The 9,345-nt window shown below is 39.9% G+C and overlaps 1 pseudogene; it reads right to left on the bottom strand.

Annotated features, from left to right (window-relative positions):
- Positions 1-6,239: 6,239 nt before the first annotated feature.
- LOC112409107 (60S acidic ribosomal protein P1 pseudogene) lies at positions 6,240-6,542 on the bottom strand (annotated as a pseudogene).
- Positions 6,543-9,345: the final 2,803 nt, after the last annotated feature.

Here is a 9,345-nt window from a genome sequence, read left to right as displayed (position 1 = left end):
AAAAAACAGTTCTCTTTAATATAATTGCAACAGAGAAAAGAAACCTATTTAGAAGGGTGCAGAGGAAGTTTATGCTAGTCATTAGGAAAACTGGTACAGTGTGAGAGTTGCGAGTGACTGGAGAAACCCAATAAGAATAATCAAAGGCAAGAAATAGTCCAGGGATTTGCATTCCTCTAATGATTAGTGATGTTGAACATCATTTCATGTGTTTGTTGGCAATCGGTATATCTTCTTTGGAGAAATGTCTATTTAGGTCTTCCACCCATTTTTGGATTGGGTTGGGTTTTTTTTGATATTGAGCTGCATGAGCTGCAAATCAAAACCACAATGATGTATCACCTCACACCGGTCAGAATGGCCATCATCAAAAAATCTGCAAACAATAAATGCTGGAGAGGGTGTGGAGAAAAGGGAACCCTCTTGCACTGTCGGTGGGAATGTAAATTGTTACAGCCATACAGTATGCAGTTGTAGTTAAAAAACTACAAATAGAACTACGATGTGACCCAGCAAACCCACTACTGGGCATATACCCTGAGAAAACCACAATTCAATAAGAGATGTGTACCACAATGTTCATGGCAGCACTATTTACAATAGCCTGGACATGGAAGCAACATGTGTCCATTGATAGATGAATGGATAAAGAAGATGTGGGGGCTTCCCTGGTGGCACAGTGGTTGAGAGTCCGCCTGCTGATGCAGGGGACACGAGTTCGTGCCCCGGTCTGGGAGGATCCCACATGCAGTGGAGCGGCTGGGCCCGTGAGCCATGGCCTCTGAGCCTGCGCGTCCGGAACCTGTGTTCCGCAACGGGAGAGGCCACAACAGGGAGAGGCCTGTGTACCGCAAAAAAAAAAAGATGTGACACATATATACAATGGAATATTACTCGACCATAAAAAGAAATGAAATTGAGTTATTTGTAGTGAGTTGGATGGACCTAGAGTCTGTCATGCAGGGTGAAGTAAGTCAGAAAGAGAAAAACAAATACAATATGCTAACACATATACATGGAATCTAAAAAAAAATGGTTCTGATGAACCTAAGGGCAGGAGAGGAATAAGGACGCAGACATAGAGAATGAACCTGAGGACATGGGGAGGGGGAAGGGTAAAGCTGGGACAAAGTGAGAGAGTGGCATTGACATATATACACTACCAAATGTAAAATAGATAGCTAGTGGGAAGCAGCTGCATAGCACAGGGAGATCAACTCGGTGCTTTGTGACCACCTAGAGGGGTGGGATGGGGAGGGTGGGAGGGAGGGAGACGCAAGAGGGAAGAGATATGGGGATATATGTATATGTATAGCTGATTCACTTTGTTATAAGCAGAAACTAGCGCAACATTGTAAAGCAGTTATACTCCAATAAAGATGTTAAACCAAAAAAAAAAAAAGAAAGAAAGAAAGAAAGAAATAGTCCAGGGAGAAAAGGCTAAAATAACAATGCTGTTTCAGCTGGAGGAGAGAAAGCTACATTTTGGTTCACATGACTAAAGAGACCTGAGGACAGCTCATCTATTGCCCTGTCCCTTCCTCCCTGCCAATTTCAGTGTTACTATAATATAAATATAATGAAACAATTCTGTGCTGAGTCCAGATGTATCCCATTTAGACAGAATGACTTAAGGATTCCATGTTCTGTGTTTTCCCCAATGACAGAAAAGTGGGAGCTGGGGCTGAGGAAAGCAGTTTCATTTGAGCTTTAGGGAGACATTCAATGTGTCTTGGTGATGATGAAGTTATAGTTCTGTCCATATGTTTTCTTTTTTTATACCAGACCTGGGAGGGATGGGGTAGACTAGAGAGGCCTGGCGGTGGTTGAGCAGGAAAGTGGGTTACTCTTGATGTTCCTAAATTCTTTCAATTCCTCATTGGCTCTTTTCCCACAGCAAGGGATTAGCCTGGCTTATGTTGAGAAAATAGCAGGTCTCAGAAGAGGATGTGTCCTTACTTAAAACGGACTCAATAAAAGTTTTTTGGATTTACAAAAAATGAAATATTTTGGTAATGGGTAGTCATTTTCCACATCTCAAGAGACAGAAAATACTAAGTCTACTAAAGAAAGTTATGTAATGTCAGATGAGAACTTTCTATGTCTGAGGACTGTGAGAAAACAGAAATAAATTTATGAGATATTGTAAAATCTATTTTTCAAGAAACATGAGTGATTAAAATAAAAGAAAAATCTACTTAAGATGCTATAAATCGGTCCTCATACAAATTACTTACAAATTACTGAAGTTTGCTGAGTAATGTCAATGCTCTAAGTGGGGCTGGGTCCAAGGTGGTGGCAAACTGGAGACCCCCTGCCCCATCTTACAGAGTTGGATGGGGATCACTCAGCATCTGGGTTTGGGGCCCTGAAGGAATGCTGGCTCAGGAAACTGAAACCTGAAATGTGAAGCCTGTAAATCTGAATTTTTATTTGAAATTCGGATTAAAAAATAAAATTAAAATAAAAACCCGAAGTGGGTCAAACTAAAGGTATTTGCTGGGGTCAAGTCTAGTTTGCGAAGCTACACATTTGTGATTTCTGGTGAAGACTGAGTAGTACCTGGTCCCTCATAAGTTTTGCAGCCAGATATGTTTCCACAATCAACAACTCTCTAAAGTTGTCAATATCTTTACAAGTCATTAGCACTAGGGTTTTTTTTCCTCTTGTGATTGAACTATGCTGGGGAAGAAAGGGAAGAGAAGTTTGGTACCAGCTTTCTCAGAACTGGACCAGTTTTCCTTCACAGGTGCATTATGCCATGATCAAAGCAGAAATCCTGGGGGGAAGGTGAGCAACTGGGGTCCTAACACCGGGGAGTGAACTGAGTCCTACCTTAGAAAAATACCTGGAGAAAGTCCTGACTGCAGTCAGGTAGTTGGATTAAATGGCTCTTTAGTTCTCATTCCAGGCTTTGATTACATGGCTCTGAGCCATTTCTGGTGATATCTTTATTCTCTCTCATTACAAATATTGTCTCCTACCTTTAGAAAAGCTTTTCTTCTGCGTTTAAAAAAGAATTACTCTTTCTTCCCCCCAAAAGCCTCTAAAAGTGAATACAAAGAAACTTGCAACTCCTCCTAAATGGACAAGCCCGGCATGTTTTGTCTATGGATTTTTAAAATCATGGGATTGACTAACATTCCAGAATAATGCAAGTCTCCACCACTAAAGGTTTGATTCATACCGAAAATGTTGCCATTATTTGGGGTAATGACATATAATTACGCCTTCCGACTATGTCTCATGCTTTTCTATCAGTGATTCATGGCTGTTGTCAAAAAGCAGCTGCATATCAGAGCTTACCCAACAAACAGGGTTTTCTTGATTTATCAGATTATGCAGGTAGTTCATGTGCTTTTGTAAGAACCTGAGCTGATGCCAGCTTTCATTTATATCCACTGCAACTTGTTTTTTTTTCTCTAGAGATGCTTATGATGTTACCATAAAATGTAAGTAAGAAAAAGAAAAGGATAAGGTTGGTTTAACAGGAAACACATTCATTACTGTGTATTTCACAATGCAACACTGTAGAAGAATTCAGGTTATGGGATCTAAGATTGCTCTCCCCCATGGATTTGTATCGTATCCTAACAGGTTCTCTCATGCTTCAGAAGAGGACAGATATGTAGAGTGACTTGCTGCAGAGGAGGTGATCTTCTTAGCACTTTTGTAACTGAAGATTCTAATAGCGTGTGCCAGTTTCTCCTCACATAAACAGCTAGAATAACGGATGTCTATTCCTTGGGTAGCAAGCCAACTCATCAGATTAGTAGGAGTCAAAAACCAAAGCGAAATCCAGTGTCCTCTCCTTTCTGTGGCAGCAGCTGAGCTTCTAGAGGGGACATAAACCAGAGGACTTGTTCCATAGAGAAAGGGTTTACTAGCTTCGATCCTTGGTGTTCAGTAAAAAGAAACGTAGATACAGTTCAGGTAACACAGACACTTTTAAAAGAGTAACTTGACTCTTCACAATTTAATGTAGTGGCATAGAGTGGGAAAAAAAAAAAGGAAAATAATTTTGAGTTTTTCAAAAGGAATTATTCAACTTCCAAAAGTACTTTCTGACTGCTCAAAATATATCTCACAAAACACAGCTGCTTTTCAAAATTACTGTCAGGGGCAAGACAGAGGTGTTTGTTTTCCTAGATCTAGAGGTAGAAAGTAAAAAGGGCAAGAGTAGGAACTCACTTGGTTTTTCACTTGAGGGGAAAAAAAAAAAAAAAGAGTTCGATCATGAAAGAGGGATCTGTTTTCCCTAGACCCTTGATAATTTCTCTCAGCTTTGGCTTGATTTTTATAATGAATAGTTTAAACCCAAATTACAAGTTTAAATTAAGAACTCTTAATCTAAAATCCTTTTATTCCTAGCAAGAAATAATTTCAGGGATTCATGTGCTGTTGAAATTACTAGCCATATATTTTATTAAGGTTAATCACAGCCACTATTAAAAGAGAGGTAATAATATATGTTTTTCTCTGCTAAGATCAGCTGGTGAAACTGTAGTTCTCACATGGTTGCAATATTCTTGCTAATTATCTAATCATCAGGACAAAGATGTACAGCACCAGGCAGGTTGAGACGGCTCCTGCTGCCGGATTCCCAATCCAAGTAAGAGCTTTGTAGACAGTATGACCTATTTATCATAAAATATGCTGAGTTATTCAAACGGCTGCCAGTTTTGAGAGCCAGTACTATTATTTCTCTGCTTGAGTAACTGCTGTTAATTGAAATGCAGACAACATCATTCTCAAGGACGGGAAACGATATTGATGAGTTTTTTCTTATAATCCTTTCTTTCATTACCCTCTAGTTGCTTATATCAACACATTTATTACTGTCATTGAGTTAATCATCACATTTCATGAACACTCAAGTATTATTTGCATAGATGAATAAAGCAAGATGCTACTAAATCAGATGGTTTCATGTGAACACGCTTATTCAGTGACATAAACCAACTCCTTTGTTTCTAATTGACCTCACTTTAGGTATGTATAGTTTGCATTGCATCCTAATAGTGAATGGATTTCTGGACAGATCTCTGAATCTCTCATAGTCTTACTTTAGAGCTTCTTTTTTGTCTCATGGGAACAAAACTTTGTTGGCGAAGTGATTCTCAAACAGTGTACGTACGAATAGTCTGAGAAGTGTGTCAACATGCAGATTCCAAGGCCCCTACGCTGATCCAATAGATCTGTGTTGGGGCCCAGGAGCTGGTTATCTTCGCACACATCCCAGGTATCTCTGATACAGGTAGCTCACAGACAGTATCTACTTTGACTAAAGGATCCTTGAAAATAGCAAAGAAGATAACGTACATACAAGTAATTTATAAACTCAAATTTGCTATTTAGTTACAATAATGACACAAGAATACCGAACACAACAAGAATCACCTTATTTAAGACTGTATTTAGGGAGTCTATACTTTTTAAGATCTTGCTGAACAGAGAGAAGTCTTATAGGGAACATGTGGGAACTCTCGGTTTGGAAAAAGCTTCTCATAAACAATCAGAAAGTAATTGAATGTGCGGGAGATTGAGAAGTGTGTTCCTCCAAGTATTTCCAGGAATAGACTCACGTAATGTTTATATACTTAGTGGGAGAGTGTTATTGGGAAGCTGGACTGTGATCTGTGATCGTGGCCTTCAGCTGGGAAAAACAAGAGGTAAGTTGAAGTCTGTGACATTAAACTTTCCTTTCTCTTTCCCGGGCCTCAGGCACAATGTAACTCCAGCTTCTTCTTTTAATCTACCTGTGCTCTATAGCACAGGTTAGTTTGCATGTGCCCCAAATTCACATGCTGAAGCCTAACCCTGAGTTTGATGGTATTAGGAGGTGGGGCTACTGGGAGGTGATTAGGTAATGAAGGTGGCGCCCTCATGAATGGGATAACGGCCCGCGGAAAAGATACCCTAGAGAGCTCCCTTCCCCTACTTCTGTCATGTCACAGCAATAATGCAGCTGTCTATGAACAAGGAGGTGAGTCCTGGCCAGACACTGAATCTATTGGTGACTTGGTCGTGGACTTCTCAGCCTCCAGAACTATGAGAAATAAATTTCTGTTGTTTATAAGCCACCCAGTCTATGGTATTCTTTTTTCTTTTCTTTTCTTTTTTAAGGATTTGACACATTTTATTTGAATTTGTAGCAATATATCAAGTTGTTTTGCTGCATAAATATTTTGACTTCTTTCAGTTTGTTTTTATCTTTTCCAAAAGGTGGTTTTAAAACTTCACATTTCACCTATGGATCTCTCCTTATCATTTTTAGCTGGGGCAGCAGTGGTGAAGAGGGCAGGACCACTTGCTGGTGCAGCACCAGCCGCTGGGGCAGGTCCACCAGTCCCGACATTGCAGATGAGGCTCCCGATGTTGACATTGGCCAGAGCCTTTGCAAACAAGCCTGCGCAGAAAGGTTCAGCATTTATACCAGCTGCTTTAATCAGGGCATTGATCTTATCCTCTGTGACCGTCACCTCATCGTCGTGCAGGATGAGGGCCGAGTAGATGCAGGTGAGCTTGGAGACGGAGGCCATGGTGCGGGCGAGGGCTGGGCAAGGGCTACTGGGCGCGGTGCTAGTCGCCAGATGCAGGATGAGGGCCTCACCCCAACGTGGCCTTACCTTCCTCGGGGGAACAGAGAGGCTTAGCGGCAGCTGAGGAAAGGGTAGTCTGTGGTATTCTGTTACAGCAGTCAGAACAGACTAAGACAACCTCCTTGATAGTAATGCACGTTCCTTAGGAGAACGGCCTTTGGAACAGCAGGGAGTTCATATTTCACTGTGAGCTGCCAGCCATACCATAATTTTGGCATATAGAACCTGTAGCAGAAGTATTAGTAACCATGACCGTCATTGCGCACACATGGAAACAGCATCTTTGGATAACTTCAAGTTATTCAAATAAGCCTTGAAAGTAGAGAGAAATTGATTGTAATAACCAGAAATATAAAACCTACTGAGTATAAAATTTCATTCCTAGAAAGAAGAAAAATAAAAATATGAGGGGTAAATCTTTATCAATTTTGCTTTTGCCTTCAAGAACTAAAATTTGTGGTACTTTGCACCATTATGATGATTTTACAGTCATCTAAAACGTTTAAGACTTTGCTTTTAGTGAAAAATTTGAATTGGGATGTTGACCTACCTTAATTTATTTTTGGTGCAGATTCACATTATATTAAAGGAAATACATGCTAAATTTTAGTTAAATTCAGGTTTAGCACATCTGTACACCAGATGATGAGCTTGTACACAAAAGTCACTTGGACTTTTCTTTTAAGAAATAAAAATGACAATTTGCTAAAAGACATGCAGAATTATCAAATAAGACAGATGGTCTTTGATGCAGTTTTCTTTGGATGAAACGTAACCACCATGACAGTCAATAGTGTACGCTGAGACAGTTTGGGAAGTGTTGTCCAACCACATGTGAAAATAAGCCTGGCATCCCAGACACGGAGATCCATCTTTCAGTGGAGAAATACTCTCCTTCCTCTAGAAGTGTTGCCTAATTCTTGCCATCTTGTCTTTATTAGCCTGAACAGAGCTTGAGGTTTAATTTTCAACCAATCTTTGATTACTCTTCAGTGTTCCTTTTCTGGAATAGGCTTAAAGGTATATTATGGGGTGAAAGTGCTCCATCATTGTAAATCAAACTACTAACTTCCTAAAACTGCTTGATTTTATTTTTCTGCACTTAATTTTTAAAGAGAAAAGGCATATAATGACAATGCAATCTCAGATGGTGAATATTCTTTTTTTTTTTTTTTTTTTGCTCACGTGGCATGCAGGATCTTAGTTCTCTGACCAGGGATTGAACCTGTGCCCCATGCCTCCTGCAGTGGAAGCATAGAGTCTTAACTACTGAACCACCAGGGAAGTCCCAGATGGTGAATATTTTTTAAGAAGTAATTTCCTGGGCATATTCTTGGGTCACTTGCAGATCCAGCCCACCTCCTACAACTAAGAAAAAGGCATTAAAATTACTGCAAGAGACTATTGTTATTTGACATAGTTCAAAATCAGGAATCATTGTGAAAAGTTTGTCTTTAATTTCTCGAATCTTTGAAACCAAGGATCTTGTCTCCCATTTACCCCATCTTTTCTTTTTTTTTTCTTTTTTTATTGTGTACCCAAATATTTATTTATCTTAGTGGATTTTTTGAAAGAATAAAATACACTTCCGGCCTTTAAGAAATGTAGATTTTAGGTGGATATTTAAAGCATATTAATAAAATAACCAAAGGATAATACCAGAATAAAAGTATATAGATGAACTAATTATCCATATTTTTTAGGAATGATGAACTTTTTTTTTATTAGAGTATATGGTAGTTGATTTACAATGTTGTGTTACTTTCTGCTGTGCAGCAAATTGAATCCATTACACATATACATATATCCACTCTTTTTTAGATTCTTTTCCCATATAGGTCATTACAGAATATTGAGCAAAGTTGCCTGTGCTGTACAGTAGGACCTTATTAGTTATCTATTTTATTTATAGTAGTGTGTATATGTCAATCCCAATCTCCCAATTTATCCCTCCCTCACTTTGCCCCCTGGTATCACTGCCGTGGCCCGGGGTTCAATCCCTGGTTGGGGAACTGAGATCCCACAAGCTGTGCAGGGCGGCCAAAAAAAAGAAAAAAATCTCTCCCATCTTTTCTAAAGCCTTTCAGAGGGCTGTACGTATAAGGAAACACTCTGATTATCTGGCAACCAGGCTTTTGGCATTCAGGAGTATCAATCAGAGAAGCTGGGACACTAGGAAATTAAACATATAAAATAAAAGATTTATTGTAGGGATTTGATCTCATAATATAATTGTGGGAGCTGTTGTTTCTGTGTCTGGCACTGGAGGCTGAAGTTCATATGGCAAGCAGTCGAGAGGGGTGTATGAACGTGAAGTGGGAAAAGCAAGGAAAAGCCAGAGCTTGTGAAGCTAAGCCAGAAACCACAAGGACGGGAACTCCTGTCAGTGTCTCTTGGCCTCCAAACTTCCAGCTTCTAGGAGGGGACCATTTTGCAAGAGAAACCAAAGCCCTTCTCCTGGGAGCTAAACATGCACTTGGCTCAGAAGTGAGAGAAGCTGAATCAGAAGATCCAGCAGGAGCTGGAAATGCTGAGGGCCCGCCCATGCAGCCTCCTGCCAATGGTGCAAATCAGTAGATAAGCAGTGATGTGTGTGAGATGCAGCACTGCCTTGTTCCCTGCACCAACTGCTTGAGGAATATGTTTGCTCTCTCATTTCCACCTTCCAAATCTTGTGCAAGATGTTCCTTTTGGCCCATGTTAACTATGAACTATGCAGGGAAGGGAGTTCTAAGTACTGAAG

The sequence above is a fragment of the Neophocaena asiaeorientalis genome, unplaced genomic scaffold (genome assembly GCF_003031525.2).
Source record: "Neophocaena asiaeorientalis asiaeorientalis breed wild unplaced genomic scaffold, Neophocaena_asiaeorientalis_V1.1 scaffold5, whole genome shotgun sequence".
In the NCBI taxonomy this organism is placed as follows: domain Eukaryota; kingdom Metazoa; phylum Chordata; class Mammalia; order Artiodactyla; family Phocoenidae; genus Neophocaena; species Neophocaena asiaeorientalis.
This window is presented reverse-complemented; position numbering and strand designations above follow the sequence as displayed.